Below are 17083 nucleotides of genomic sequence, written 5' to 3' on the forward strand. Positions count from 1 at the left end.
GCAAACTCCCTGAAGTATCCCACAATTGCTGACAAGTGAGATAATTTGTGACATTAATTCTGTACTTTCCACATCTATAATCTGTGTTCTGACTCTGTTTATAAACCGACCCATGGGGCTATTATGAAAAATAGATTTCTCCTAAAATTATAAGTTATTTAAAGAATAAAACTGACATTAAGTAAATACACAATATCTGTTGAACATTTTAGTATATACCAGATGCTGTTTTTGTTAATCAGCTTTATCATGATTTAATTTCACTAAAATGAGCTCTTCACAAAGGTGAACTTTTTTCTACTAAAAGGACCCCTTTAAGTGTACAATTCAGTGAGTTTTAACAAATGTGTATACCGTAACAAACACCATGATCAAGACACAAAGATTTCATCACTTGAAAACACTCCCTATCCCACACCCTCCTCTAGACACCCATTGATCTTTTGATTATACAGGCCTATTCTAGAATTTCCTATCAATGGAATTAGTCAGTAGGTACCATTTTATATTTGGGTTTTCCATTTTTATTTTTATTTTTATTTTTTTAAGATTTTATTTATTTATTTGACAGAGATCACAGGTAGGCAGAGAGGCAGGCAGAGAGAGAGAGGAGGAAGCAGGCTCCCTGCTAAGCAGAGAGCCCGATGCGGGGCTCCATCCCAGGACCCTGGGATCATGACCTGAGCCAAAGGCAGAGGCTTAATCCACTGAGCCACCCAGGCACCCAGGATTTTCCATTTTTAATCAGCATAATGGTTTTGAGAATCACCCATATTTTTGCATTTCCATAGGTCATGCCTTTCTATTGTGAGCATTCTTGCTGTATGGATAGACTAGAATTCCTTTCCTCATTTGCCTATTGTTAGGCCATTGTGAACAAGTGTTACAAATATTTATGAAAACATCTTTGTATAGACATGTTCTTATTCCTCTTGAGTAAATATCAACAAGTAGAATTGCTGGGTCATGTGATAAACTTGTGCTTAATTTCCAATTGCTTTTTTAAACTCTAAAAATGCTGTTGTGAGAAAAAAGAATAGGGTTTCTTCTCTCATCAAACATATGCAAACTTAACTGGAGTAAGATAAAAAAATCTTTGAGCCTTGGTTTAAACAACATGCATTTAAAATCCATTTTTATGATTCATAAGTCTAGGTGTAACTTAGTTGGCCCTCTAATCAGGATCCCACAAAGTTGTAATCAAGATGTTGGTCAGGTGGTGGTCCTTTGTAGAGTTTGGGATCCTGTTCCAAGTTCACATGGCTGTTAGCAGAAATCAGGGTTGCTTGTGGTTGTAGGACTGAGGTTCTTATTTTCTTGCCAGCTGTTATCAGGGAGTTGAGCTCAACTACTAGAGGCTGGTCAGTTCCCATGTGGCCTTCCCACAGACCTCCCGCAACATGGAGCCCACTTGCTGAAGGCTAGTATGATAATCTCTCTGACTTCCAGGACAGACCTAACCCCTCTTTTAGAGGGTTCACCTAATTAGGCCTGGCCCACACAAGATAATCTCCCCTTTATTTAACTCAAAGTCAACTGATGATGGACCTTAATTATATCTAAAAAACTCCTTTTACTGTAAAATGTAACATAATCATGGGAGTAATACCTCATTATATCCAAGCTTATCTATACTCAAGGATAGAAGATTATACAGAACATGTATATTAAGGGTCACATATCTTGGAGGTTATTTTAGAATTCTGTCTGCTACACAAGGCAATACATCGGATTTATTCAAGTTTGTGGACTTTATCTCTATACGTCTCTTAATTTGAATGGTTATTTTTCTGAGCAAAATAGAGTACTCATTTTGCCCCACAAAGGAAACACTTGAACTTCCATTGCCTTAGAAGGATCATGCCACATGTTTTTGTTCTGTTTATAGAAGTGTCTACTTTAATCATTTTAACACAAACACTTTAAGAAAATATCTTGTTTTTTGAATCTGAGTAATTTCCTGGCTATGATAATGGGTTTTTTGTGACATTAATTTCTTTGATTTTTGATTCGTTTGTTTCTTTTGAGTTATCATCTAAAAGTTACTTAAATGAGTTTAGATCTACTCTTGGATATATCTTACGTTAATAATACTGTTCTCCCTTAGCATGGGATGTATATCAAAGGACACCACTCACAACAGATGGCCCATAAAGCAGAGGAGCTAAAAGAGAACTAGAAGGATAAAGCAATAAAGAATTCTCCCTTTCGGATATTGAAAAAGAAAGCCAACGTTGGTGGCATCACAATTCCGGACTTCAAGCTCTATTACAAAGCTGTCATCATCAAGACAGCATGGTACTGGCACAAAAACAGACACATAGATCAATGGAACAGAATAGAGAGCCCAGAAATAGACCCTCAACTCTATGGTCAACTAATCTTCGACAAAGCAGGAAAGAATGTCCAATGGAAAAAAGACAGCCTTTTCAATAAATGGTGCTGGGAAAATTGGACAGCCACATGCAGAAAAATGAAATTGGACCATTTCCTTACACCACACACAAAAATAGACTCAAAATGGATGAAGGACCTCAATGTACGAAAGGAGTCCATCAAAATCCTTGAGGAGAACACGGGCAGCAACCTCTTCGACCTCTGCCGCAGCAACATCTTCCTAGGAACAACGCAAAAGGCAAGGGAAGCAAGGGAAAAAATGAACTACTGGGATTTCATCAAGATCAAAAGCTTTTGCACAGCAAAGGAAACAGTTAACAAAATCAAAAGACAACTGACAGAATGGGAGAAGATATTTGCAAACGACATATCAGATAAAGGACTAGTGTCCAGAATCTATAAAGAACTTAGCAAACTCAACACCCAAAGAACAAATAATCCAATCAAGAAATGGGCAGAAGACATGAACAGACATTTCTGCAAAGAAGACATCCAGATGGCGAACAGACACATGAAAAAGTGCTCCATATCACTCGGCATCAGGGAAATACAAATCAAAACCACAATGAGATATCACCTCACACCAGTCAGAATGGCTAAAATCAACAAGTCAGGAAATGACAGATGCTGGCGAGGATGCGGAGAAAGGGGAACCCTCCTACACTGTTGGTGGGAATGCAAGCTGGTGCAGCCACTCTGGAAAACAGCATGGAGGTTCCTCAAAATGTTGAAAATAGAACTGCCCTATGACCCAGCAATTGCACTATTGGGTATTTACCCTAAAGATACAAATGTAGTGATCCAAAGGGACACATGCACCCGAATGTTTATAGCAGCAATGTCCACAATAGCCAAACTATGGAAAGAACCTAGATGTCCATCAACAGATGAATGGATCAAGAAGATGTGGTATATATACACGATGGAATACTATGCAGCCATCAAAAGAAATGAAATCTTGCCATTTGCAACAACGTGGATGGAACTAGAGCGTATCATGCTTAGCGAAATAAGTCAAGCAGAGAAAGACAACTATCATATGATCTCCCTGATATGAGGAAGTGGTGATGCAACATGGAGGCTTAAGTGGGTAGAAGAATAAATGAAACAAGATGGGATTGGGAGGGAGACAAACCATAAGTGACTCTTAATCTCACAAAACAAACTGAGGGTTGCCGGGGGGAGGGGGTTGGGGAGAAGGGGGTGGGATTATGGACATTGGGGAGGGTATGTGATTTGGTGAGTGCTGTGAAGTGTGTAAACCTGGTGATTCACAGACCTGGGGATAAAAATATATGTATATAAAAAATAAAATAAAAAAAAAAAAAAAAAAAAAAAAAGAATTCTCCCTTTCAAAATTAAATGTAAATCAGGTCAAACTCTTCTTAATTTAGAAGGCAATGAGATGGTGTAGTCCATAAACAGAAATGTTAATAACATCTGGTTAAGCATAGACATAAAACTCAAAAGCATGTCGAAGACGTAATTTATCCCAAGCAAATTCTGCAGATTGGTGGAGATTTGGGAATCATTTCTCTAATCTGTTCAACTAATCCCAAATGCTGTGCCAGATCTTAATTTTAGATTTTTGGACTATAACACTGAACTCTTTCAACACTGAATTAAATGCTACTTCATAACTTTCTGTGCTAAATATATGAGGGGGAAGGATATTTCTTTTTTTTTAGCAGTCATTTTTAAAGAAACTTTTATTTATTTGTTTGTTTGTTTATTTATGGAGGAAGGGACATAGAGGGGGAGAAAGGGAGGGAGATAATCTCATGCACACTCCATGCTGAGCTTAGAGCCCAACACAGGGCTGGATCCCAGGACCCTGACACCATGACCTGAGCCAAAAACAAGAGTCTGACACTTAACTGACTGAGCCACCAATGTGCCCTCTAAAGAAACTTTTAATGTATATACAATGATTTAATATATGTACACATTGTGAAATGATTACCATAACCAAGTTAATTAATGCATTCAACATCTCTCATAGTTACCATTTCTTTTTTTTTTTTAAGATTTTTATTTATTTATTTGACCAAGAGAGATCACAAGTAGGCACAGAGGCAGGCAGAGAGAGAGGAGGAAGCAGGCTCCCTGCTGAGCAGAGAGCCCAATGCAAGGCTTGATCCCAGGACCCTGGGATCATGACCTGAGCCGAAGGCAGAGGCTTTAACTCACTGAGCCACCCAGGTGCCCCCATTTCTTTTTTATTATATTGGGAAATACTTCATTTTATCCCAAGGAGAAAATATAAAGTCAGAAATCCAAATGAATGCATTTCTAGAAAACTCCATATGAATAAAAGAAAATAATTATGTATATTATTGAACAAATTATTTCACAAAGAAAGCATTAATGTTTGATTTTAGAATATTCTTAAATTACATTGCTATGATTCAATCTCCCTAGTTTAAAAAAAAAAAATCCAAATAAAACAACATAGAGGACCATGAATTTGTTTAACTCTTTGGAAAGTCAACTAAAGTAATTTAGCCAAGGCCAAAAGATTCCACTATGGTTCAGTGATAAGAAAGTTGGTTTCTCCATTCTGCAGACCTATTCCCTGTGACTCCTGCATTATCCCGTCCTTTCTAGTCTCTGGAACATTACCATAAAGGCCCTTTCTGTACTTTATAAGTTTGATCCAAGCTGAGGCAAAGAAAAACAAGTCTTCCAATATTTATTTTTATCCTTTCTGATGACTATGAAACATAGTTAATGGGCAAAGGGAGATATCATAATAAATACAGTAAGACAAAAGAAAACAAAATGAGGAAACCAGCAATGCCTGATATCAAAGCAAGATTATCGAACCAAACTGGCAAGATCTTAGAGGATTGTCAAGGGAATGTCAAGGGGTGGTTAAAAGTTGATTCCAGTTATCCTAATTGTCTAGAAATTATAATGCCATAGGAATAAAAACATACACAAACTGAATCTCAAATGTCCATTTGAAAGCTAGATAGTCCACTTAACTATCTGTGACTTTGAATGTGTTTATTTTCTATATGTTAAAGCATTCTCATCTTAGAATGAGAGTAAAAGAGTACCTCCATCACAGGGTGATGATAAGAAGAAAAGTGGGAGGATTTTAGGGGCAGGCCTTATTGAGTGTTCTTGCCCAATACATTTTAGCTGTTACCATTATGTGGTAATCATAAGCTTGAAACTGCATTAAAAACATCATAAAAAAAGGTAATAATGGTTTTTTTCTACTATACTATACACAATGCATTTTCTGCCCTGTATTGAGACAGAAAATACTGATTAAATGTTTTCAAATATCTTTTCTAAGAAAAAATTTAGAATTTCAGCGATGGAAATAGTAACACTGTTTATTTGTAAATAATTTCATGCTTTCTAAATGTTTAACTCAAAAGGCAGTTACTAAGTTTCGACCTTGGATAAACCCCCTTCTCTGCACTCTAAAGCTCTAGAAGTGAATGAAAACACAGTGTCCTCAGAGGTGTAATAATAACAGAAAACATTTACTGCACGTTTATTTACTGCATCGGAAGGTGCTCTGCCGAGGAATTTATGTGCATATGTATCATTCATTTCTGACATTACTGTGAGTTATGTGATGTTAGCACTGCCTTTTTCCAAGTAAGAATATAGAGATACGGACAATTGGGCAGGCTCATAGCTAGCTAGTAGAAAAGTGGGATTCAGTGGGGTCCAAGCAGGGAAATACTAAGCCTTAATATGAAGTATTAATAGTTAATACATAGGAACACCTGGGCGGCTCAGTCGGTTAAACATCTGCCTTCAGCTCAGGTAGTGATCCTGGTGTCCTGGGATCGAGTCCCATGTTGAGCCCCTGCTGAGCAGGAAGCCTGCTTCTCCCTCTCCCTCTGACCCCCACTTGTGCTTGCTCTCTCTCTCAAAAAAATAAGTGAAATCTTTAAAAAATACTTCATATATAAAACAATGCTTTTCTGAATCCAGTTAGCCACGAAGCATCATTTTTAAGGTGAAGACATACGACCTGACGTGGACCTCTTTTTTCCCCATCTGCAGCCTCTCCACATGTCATGAAGGGGCTTGTTTTAGACAATCATGTATGAGAATTACATCGAGAAAGTCAGAGTATTTCTAACAGGTAAAGGAAAATAAAGAGAAATGAATAGAAAAGCAACAAGACTGAGGAAAGGGAAGGAGATAAATGAAATGTTTGGGGAAAGAATCAGGTTTGGGGTTTTCCTTAGAATTTGGGGCACTGTAAACCAATAGCCAGTAGGTGGCGCTAGAGTATGCGTCTTCCAACATCTAAAAGGTTGGCTGGTTCGCCTTCCTCCTGCTTACAAAACAAAACAAAAGCCAAAAATAATAATAATAATAATGATAATAAATCTCAGAACTGATCGAATACTGGAAGTTGAGCACTGAGTATATGTTAGCGATGCCAGCTTTAAACTGTTCCCTATGAAAGCAGACTATTTGAAATGGGGTGCTGTTGTGAGGAACAGCTAGAATGCCAACGTGCATCTTCATCTTGCGTCCAGTTCTCTTCCTCTCTGGTTTCTTTCCGGCATTCACCAGAGACGTTTTCTGGGGCCGCGTCCGAGGTCGAGCCAGTGGAACTTTAGAGATTCCCAGCTGCGCAAAATAAACGCAATATAAGGGGGGTAAAAAAATGCTCACGTTCCCCAACTCCTTTCTCAGACTGAAATAAAGAAGGAGAACAATAAAGTTTCAGTCTAATATGAGATGTTAGTTAAGAACACATTGACAGGGGCGCCTGGGTGGCTCAGTGGGTTAAAGCCTCTGCCTTCGGCTCAGGTCATGATCTCAGGGTCCTGGGATCGAGCCCCCCATTGGGCTCTCTGCTCAGCGGGGAGCCTGCTTCCCTCTCTCTCTCTGCCTGCCTCTCTGCCTACTTGTGATCTCTGTCTGTCAAATAAATAAATAAAATCGTAAAAAAAAAAAAAAAAAAGAACACACTGACAGGTAAAAAAAAACCAACTTTTAAAATTTTCAACCAATGGACACAGTCCTACATTCCCAAGAAACGGAAAAGCTGACAAAATAATAGCTCTTTCCTTCCTGACCCGGGATCGTCTCCAACATACACATGCTCATTGGTGCCGATTAGACTTTCTGGTTTGTTGAGGAATGATCACTTGCCGTTTGCAACGATGTCTTTCATTTAACTACATATGACTATTTGACAAGGCATTTATAAAAAGCAAACCTATCTCCATTGGTTTCTTAGCAAAAGCAACATTCACCTGCTTATTATTCCCGGCAAGATCTTTCCACCATAGTCTCACCTGCCCATGGGAGGCAAGAGATGATTTCATTTCTTTCATACACTAAAGGATATGCTAGTACAGAAGGTTTAGAAAGATGGCGAGAGAACACGAAACATCTGTGTAAGTAGAATGACATAATTTTTAAATAAATGCGCCACAACATTTGTAATCTAAGTTTCCTCCTGCCTCTGACTTCAGATTTCAGAAATTAAAAAACTGTGATTGTAAAAAGATTATAAAGGTCAGGCCACTGATGGAGGCTTTGGGCACTCCCTTGGCTCACCCACAAACTGGGCAGTATATTCGGGAAGGACCTTGCCCTCCTTTATCAGGCATTTCCGGTTATGAGGGGAGGGCACGCTTGTAAAAGTTATGAAATTGTAGAATTGGGATATTAGTTCGTGCTTTGTCCCTAATGCACTTTCCCGCACTCAAGCGCACTCCAAGAGGGCGGCGAGCCCCTGCGTGTTTTCTGGCCTCATAGGAGGTTTGTGCTATAGGACAGAATGGATGGTCTTTCTGGCCCTCCTGGAAGGTAGGGGAAAAGAGACCAGTGCCTGTGCTACAGAGGAGGGGGTGGGGGTGCATCCTCTGAAGGCAAGGGTGGAAAAGCAGATCTGGCATTCCCAGTTGGAACCTAGAGCTTAATCCCTCCGAGCATTTCCGGAGATGAAGAGAGTTTTTGATTTGGGGTGGGGGGCTATATTGTTGCCTGAGTCCACAATCTAGGCTCAGGTTCTTAGCCTTTGCAAAGTTGACTGGGCTTCCAGGTGAAACAGAAAGCCAAGGCTCTCAGTTGTCAGTAGCCCTGTATGAGCTGAAACAAGGCATCTTAGAGGGATCCCAATGGGTGCAAGATGGAAGGCCTTTCCTCAGATGCCCTCTTTTTCATAAGATGCCTGCTCGCTTACTCACACCCAGATAGAGTCCGACTGAATTACCATGGGACTGGAGCTCAGAGAAAGGTCTAAGTTAATTTTAAATATAAGTACTCTCTCTGAGATTTTGAGCTAAGATTTATAATTTCCCTCAAACTTAGTTTCTCATCCTGGGATTTTTTTCCCCCTTCAAATGATTCATTTAACCATTTCGGCAAAGGAAAAGAATGTCTGTTTAAAAGAAAAGAAAATATGGGAGGAGGGGAAGGAGAATTCTGTGCGAACCACTCTTTTTCTTTTTTAGGGTTCTTGCCTGGGGTGAGCAGATTAATTGACGGATCGAATGACAAAATAAAAACTTAAGTAAATATCATTATCATGTCACCAACCAATTCTTGCGAGATGAGACTTGGAGAGGGATGGAATCTGCAGATTTTAATATCCTTGTGACCTGTATGTGTGCACTGCAATGGAAGAATCATGTTTGGGCTTTTATAAGCCAGGGTGAAGCGAGAGACGCCCTTCTAGCTGAATTATGCAGTGAAATAGAGAAGTCATCCTTTATAAATTCCATGTCGGGGTAGCAAGGAGGTGACAGACAAGGACCTAGAAAAAGAATCTCTCCCGGGTCACATGACTACGCCTTTAGCTTATTATGTTCTCTCTAAACCTGCCTCATTTGCGTTCCTCCACACATGCATAGTGTGGGCTAGTTTGTGGTTAGGAATTCTCAGCGTGAAGTTTCTTCTTTTATTCTGCCTCAGCCAGAGCTAGGACCAAAACAGGGCAAGTACTTTCACTGTCTCCGTTTTTAAGGGAAGGCAGGTTTGCCCTTGAGAGCTGACCCTTTGAAGAATCCCAGTCCTCAGTTGCCCTCAGAGTCCTCCCTCCTACCCAGCTCTGGTCGCCAGCTTTGTTTCCTGTTCCAAGGGCACAACTAGTTCTCGGTTAGCCCTCTGGATTGCTTTCTTATTATTCAAGTGTCTAGTTTCCTACCATGCTTCAAAAAGTTGATCTGTAAATTCTACTAACAATTTTCATTGTGCTTTACCAAAAAAGATTTTGCTGAATATCAAACCGACTGTCTTGACCCTGTTTTCCCTCAAACAGCTTGAGTCGGTCTTCGGCCCACATCTCTATACCAAAACTAATGTTCAAAGACAATTTTCAGAAAAAAAGGTAAAATCGTGACTCTCATGCAGATGTAAAATGAACATGAAAGAATTTCTTTTATTCCTATAATATGAGAGAACCAGGCAGGTGTTAATCAGTTCAAAGGAAAAGTCAAAACAGCGAAATTTGTATGGAGTAAAGCCATGTTGAAATGAATCATAGAATGGAGACCAAACTGGTTTTTCCATAGCCAATTAAGTCCCCACCGAAGTGGACAGAAAATGTCGACTAAATACTGCCAGACAAGCCAGAATTTCCCTATCACTTACCTATGTTCACAAGGATTTGCAGAAATTGCTCAAAAACAATCAACTGATCACCCAGAATGGTTGCGATGAAATGCATCGTTTTCCATTGAAACACAATTTTTTTTCTACACTAATCTTAGGAAGGTCATTAATGACTTCTACATTGAAATAAATTAATATCATTTCTCAGTAATCATTTTTGACATAACAAATGACTCTCCTTTTTTCAAAAAATTTTCTTTGCTGTCCTTTTTGCTTTTCGTGATTTCCTCTCCGTCAATACTCATTGACTAGGTGATTTCAACAAGTTCCAAGGGTTTATACATCAACCGTATGCTTAAGATTCCTCCTGTGCGGTCTTCAGTCCCAACTACTCCCATGTCCTCCGGACATACATTTTTAAAATTCACATCTACTGTCAAATTGCCAAATAAAACTGTGTTATCTGAAACTGAACTTTGATTTCTTTTAATCTAACCCTTTTTCTTTTTTTTTTTTTTAAATATTTTATTTATTTATTTGACAGACAGAGATCACAAGTAGGCAGAGAGAGAGAGAGGAGGAAGCAGGCTCCCCGCTGAGCAGAGAGCCCGATGCTGGACTCCATCCCAGGACCCTGAGATCATGACCCGAGCTGAAGGCAGAGACTTTAACCCACTGAGCCACCCAGGCGCCCCTTTTCTAACCCTTTTTTAAAGCACGCACACACACACACACACACACACACACGTACGTTCACACACACCCTATCATTAGGCAATTCCAAGTACTCAAGCCAAGTCTGAAGGGTCATTGTGTCTTCCACGTGTCCTCCAAGCTCATTCTCCGCCCTTCTTCCCCTTGATTCATGACAATAAAGCACACACGTGTAGGAACTAAATCAAGATGGTCTCTTGCTCTTTGTCTTCCACTTGGTTTCAGTCAACGGAGCCTTTGCTGAAGATGGGAGCTGGGGAGAAGAGTGAGGCCAAAGCATTGTTTCCCTTGTCTGTATTTTTATGAGGCAGCTTTGGGCTGGGTGTTTTCCTTAAGGCTGGTCTGTTCTAACTCCACTTAACACAGGTTTTTTGGGGTGTTTTTGTTTTTGTTTTTTACTGGACTTTCAACTTCCAAGATTGAATAACCACACCTTCCCTTCATTCTTCAGGGCATTGCGCTACCTGCTGCCAACATCTTTCTAAATAATTCCTTTATTAAACACACTTCTAATTATCTTAATTTAATGTCCTGTATTACAGAGAGATATGAGCCCTGTTTCACATCCAGCAAATTCTCTGCACCTATTCTCAAAGTATTTCCAGTTTGACCTCTTCTCACTTAGAGTTTTTTGGTCCAAGCACTGTCATCTCTCTGCTGTGTTCTCATAATAGTCATTTCACTCGTTTTGCCCTAGAATCTGAAAACACAGAAAAGCCTGCTATGGAAAACGTATAACTTTCTGTCAACACCTAAAATTCATTTTTTTCTACACTAAGTCCCCATACCTCCTCATCTTCCTCCTTTAAATGCAGTTCCCACCCACTGCCCGTCTTGTGGACAGACTCTCCCTTTTGCTGTGCCGCCTGCTGCCCCCCTGCTGCGCATTCTGTCGTTTTCTCTCTTTTGTTCTGCCTCAGGTGAATCCTTTCACTGCCATGTGCCGCCAGCTTCCACCCCTTGGCCCCACATTTAGGCGCCCCCCCATCCAATCGGGAAAGACACTGCAAGTAGGTAATAGCCCTTTACCCTTGCACTTCTAGAGTCTATTCTCATACACAAACACGAGCCATCTTCCCAAACAAGTATGTCCCTGATGATAGAGCTCCTGAACACGGGTCTTCTGTCTCTCCTGTTTCCTCGTAAGATTCCAGACCTGCCACATTCTTGCCCCTCCTTGGGTATGATTCAGTGTATTCTCATCTCAGGGTCTCTTTCCTTGTGTATCCCTTAGATATCCGTTTAATCCCTCATTCACTACAACCCTCTGCATGAACGTCACCTCATAAGAGGGGCCTTTCCTCGCTGTCACATGAAAGGGCATCCCCACCCCTCTCCGCTGTCATTCTCTGTCCTCTTCTGTCTGCATGACTTCCTGGTGTTCCTCACCACTTTATTTATTTATTGGGTCTTTCCTCACTGAAATCTAAGTTTCATGCGAGCGAGATCTTTGAGACCCACCCAAAGAACTGTGCAGAGTGAAATGAAAGAACACGTAAGTGAATTATCAAATGACACACGAATTCTGTTTTGAGACTCTGAGTCATAAATGGTCAGTCCTAATCCTGTCGGAGTCTCCACCAGTTTCAAAGAGGAAGCAAAAGAGTCTCCTGCATATAATCTCAAATATAATCAAATATTTGCAAACTGTTGATTGGCCTAAAGGCGACTTTAAAGCTGAAAAACAAACAAAATCAGAGTTGTGCAATGATTTGTCAGAAAGCCAATATTGAGGAAACCAGTCAGCTGGACAAACAAGATGGAACAAGATGGATATGAAAGAAATTTCAGTATGTCCTTGTGGCGTTAAGCTTTCTTTTCCTTAAGTGGAAGAACATGATTATGCTATTAATATTATGATTAGGGCTTGTTTTTTTAATTAATAAAATTGCCTTGAATAAAAAAGTGATTATCAAGTGAATTTCTAATCACTCCATTAGAAGGGAAATGTTAATGTCCCATTTATGTTGACACTTTATGGAAATCAATAGCTTTTTCTCTGTCTTCACAATAATGTTTAAAAATAAAGTGGAAAAATATATCCATTTATAATATAGACAAAACAAGAAAATTCTTGGACCTGAATGTAGCGAGAATAGTGTTAGACCTAAAAATTAAAGTATGAAATCAAAAAAAGTACATAAATCGCTTGAATCAGAACTAACTACAGAAATGTCAGTACTTCCAAAATTAATATAAATTGTTATGCAACTCAAATTATAATCTCAATGAACTTGTCTATGGAACCATATAAAATGATTCTGGAATGTATGTAGAAGACCAAATCTTGAAGAGTAGTCAAGAAAATTATGAATATTGAATACGAACCATTAGAAAAGTGAAGTGAGAGACTTCCAGATAGTAAGATAACTATAAAGTCACTACAGTCAACAGTGTGTGATATTGGCACAAAAATACACAAACACATTAGTCAGATATGACTGAGCATCTATAGAAAGATCAGTATATATGTGGTTTTAATCTCACTTAAAAAGAGTGACTAATTTAATAAATGGTGCTATTGTGATTGATTATGCAGAAAGAACTGGATCCTTATTTTATTACTTTTTTTAATATTGGAAGGAACTGTAAGAGGCTATTTGTATAAATTTGGGGTAGGAAATGTAGGTTTTCCTAAGGATAGTAGGAATCTCAAAAATCATAAAGGAAACATCAGGTGGATTTGGCTATTTTAAAATTAAATGTATTTATGGTAAGATATAACCATAAACAAAATGAAGAGACAAATTCAAAGTTCAAAGATATGTTTATAAATTAAGTGTGGTAAAGATTCTTTTTTTTTTTTTTTTTTAAGAGAGACTCATCATTGAAGGATCATTGCATATAAAAATCCCTGTGGAACTCATAGGGTCACCTCACTGTGTTCAACAGAAGGAGAAATTTCTAACTTTCTCAATCAAATTACTAGAAGAACTTCAGAGTTAAAACGTAAGCTTGTATTACCAAAAACAAAACAAAACAAAACAAAAAAAACTTTCTAAATAAATGACACTTTAATAAAAAATATGAAACTTAATTCAAGTCTTTACTATAAAGTAGCTAAATGTTAAACAGAATGCTATTAATTGGAAATTACATGAAGTAAAATAGAGCAAAAGAAGCACAAAGACAATGAAAAATACTAGATCTCAAAATGTTTCCTCCCTGATTTTCTTTTCCTGTCAGAAAGACACAAGTTTGGAATGGTCAGCAGACTTACACTTTTGACCAAGAAGGAATTTTAGAAATGTGCATCAATAAAGGGAACATCTTGTTTTTCAGTCTCAACTGTTGCAGTGAAAAGCAGTGTCCTGAAAAATACATGAGACATATACTACAAGACCAACAGGTATAAAAAACCACTTCTACCCTCCCCTGGAATCATGAACAAAACATAGACGTGGTGGCAACAGATATATTTTGAAAGCTGAGATTGTTTTGGTTCATGGGAAAAATCCTATAGCATCTCTTCCCAAGGAAACTAGAAAAAGATAGTGTTGGCAAAACCTACTTTCTCAGGAGGCCATGGTAACTGTGAGCTAAGTCATTTGTATTTGAGGGGAGGTAGCAGAAGGTTGGGAGATCATTCACTTTTGAGGGACTCAAGTGGCCGAATCCACTTAATCTGCCCTAGATTCCTTTCATTAAGAGAGAACTAACCCGCACACACTGCCAAAATCAAGTTCATTTAAGGTAACAGGCCAGGGATGTTTCCGACCATCATACCTCTGAGGGTATGTTTGGCATCATGGTGGCTAACACAAAATTACAGAAAACAGCAGTTGTTGAAGAGGGTGTGGAAAAATCTGAGAACTCTTTTACCTTGCTGGTGGGAGTACACGTTGATACAGCCATGCTGAAAAACCGGCTGGAAGTTGGAAAGAGAAGCATATGACTATTTTATGACTCAGCAATTCCAGTCCTATGTTTGTGTGGCCAACAGAAAGGTAGGCATAGGTCCACCCAAAAAATGTTTATAGCAGCACCCGTCATCATAGACCCAAACTAAAAACTACCCAAGTGGCCTCTATCAGCAGAAAAAAAAATCCGTGAACTGCAGTGTAGTCACCTAATGGAATACTACGGCAATGAGAAGGAATGAAAAGAAAACTGCGCACAACAGGGGTGGGACTTGGGAGCACAAAAGAAGTCAAGCCCCCAAGGGTATACGCTGTGTGATTCCCCCATTTCCAATTCAAAAGCAGATAAACCAAACAATGACATTGGAGGGCAGGGTAGTGGTTAGCATTGGAGCACCGAGATCTGAACGTGGGAAAAGGCACAAAATGATGGCGGGTGGGGGAGAAGCTCCAGGACACTGGTGGTGTTCAGTCCGTAAACATGCATCAAACCTGAAATTTATACTTTGTGCAGCTGTCTGTGTGTGTGGTTTAATAAGAAGTTTCCCGGCAGACTTGTGTTTGTAGTTTAGCGCAGGAAGCCATGGGCAGGAGCAGGGAGCCCATTCACTTTCTTTAAATGGAGAGAATAGTTTATAAACATTTTACCCAGAAACACAAGCGGCAGCTTCCCGGGTCCGGAGTCCTTGGGTTCATGTTACCTCGCCCAACAGCCAGGGAGAAACACCACCTCTCAAAACCAAAGTCAATCATTGTCCCTGCTCCGAAGAACAGTTCTGATATACTAGGTTCTGATGAAGTTCCTGAACCTAGGTGGGGTTCGGTGGGGTGAGGTTCGGACCCGACGGCTAAAGAAAGAATTCTTAAGACGTCTCTGGTGCAAAAAGGTGGTTTATTAGAGCACGGGGACAGGACCCGTGGGCAGGCAGAGATGCAGCTGCCCAGGGCCTGTGAGGAGTGGCTGGTTATATAACAGGAGTTGGGTAGGTGAGGATAAAGGGGTGTTCAGAAGGGCTATTGGGGTAAAGAAGACTGTCAGGATATTGAAGGCCTGGTTACTATCAAGCCAAGGCCACTTTCCCTCTAATGAGGCACTAACATAAAGACAATTGGGAGTCTCCTGGTGGAATGTTACATTCCTGCTATCAAACGTCCTTGTTACTGAGATTTAGGTCTTTAAAAGAAATTTAACTTTATTTACTTTTCCTTCTACCTCCGTTTCCTTTGGTTTTTTATGGAGGGGAGGGTGACATTAGGGCTTGAAGAAATGAGTTATGTGTCTTTGGAAATTGGGCTATTGATAAGACAACTTCTTTGTTGTAAATCTCAAGGACATTTGTAAACCAAGAGAGACTCCTGCCTTGCAGGACTGTGATCTCTGCAAGATAACCATATTTGCTCTTCTTTTAGGGCAGTCAGGGGTGCCTGTGAAATGTCACACATATTACCAAGGGGAGTGGGTGGAGAGGGGGTGCAAGGCGCCAGCCCCTGCTCCGTTCTCAGCCAGCCTCCTGCTCCCTCATCAGGTTCCATTTCTCAATCTTCTGAAATACGTAGAGTATATTGTTAACTAAAGAGAGATCCCCTTATAAATCATTTCACCGCCCGCCACAACTTTGACTTCAGAGAGCCTTTGCACACAATACTTTCCCATAGCCCACAGAGCCCATGAAGACCCAATGAAGATTGCCAGTAAATGCTTCAGGAGTGATTCATCTGAGTCCATGCTGAATGACTTTATGTTCCAGACTCTGAGCTAAGCCCTGCTAGGACAGGAGCTGAATTTCAGCCCTCCAAAGGCGTTGAAACCCTCTTCCCAAGGTGCTGGATTCTGAACGGCCCTGTTCTCGCCTACACTGATGTGGCAGACTCCTTGGCAATTCTAAACAGATAGATGAAGGTCAAACTACAGGCAGAACAGTTCAAGTTACACTGAGACCCGGTGAGGACCACAAAGCGTGCAGAGCTCTGCCTAAAACAGGCCAAGTTAGCACAGAGGCGTGAACGAATAAAGAACCAGCTGTGCAAATAAGTGAATTAGCAGAACTATACAAATATACTTGATTGAAAAAGGACATTCACCCTGTCAGGGACTTTTTACAAAACAGAACTTGCATAGGAATTTTCAAGCGCACACCCACCTTATTTACATGAGAAGAGTGAGAGGAAGCTTGAATTTTTTACGGCCAGTCTTAGAACAATTAAAAATATGTATGCATAACTATGTATATATTCTCATGCATATACACAATTATCAATATTTGCCTCTCCCTTGAAGAGCTTCTGAAGTTAGGGATGTATCTCGGTCATCCATTTTATGCCTGGCTTAGAATAGACACCTGAAAACACTCATGAAGAACTAAACAAAAGGGGGCACCTGGGTGGCTCAGTGGGTTAAGCCGCTGCCTTCGGCTGGAGTCATGACCTCGGGGTCTTGGGATGGAGCCCGCATCGGACTCTCTGCTTGAAAGGGAGCCTGCTTCCTCTTCTCTCTCTCTGCCTGCCTCTGCCTGTTTGTGATCTCTCTCTGTCAAATAAATAAATAAAATCTTTAAAAAAAAAAA

General features: G+C 39.9%; 1 long non-coding RNA gene across 2 annotated transcripts in view; it reads left to right on the top strand.

Moving 5' to 3' along the window:
* The window catches only part of LOC131813035 (uncharacterized), a 120500-nt gene that overhangs the window by 48937 nt on the left and 54480 nt on the right, over positions 1 to 17083 (top strand). The window lies entirely within an intron of this gene.

The sequence above is a fragment of the Mustela lutreola genome, chromosome 12 (assembly GCF_030435805.1).
Source record: "Mustela lutreola isolate mMusLut2 chromosome 12, mMusLut2.pri, whole genome shotgun sequence".
NCBI lineage: Eukaryota > Metazoa > Chordata > Mammalia > Carnivora > Mustelidae > Mustela > Mustela lutreola.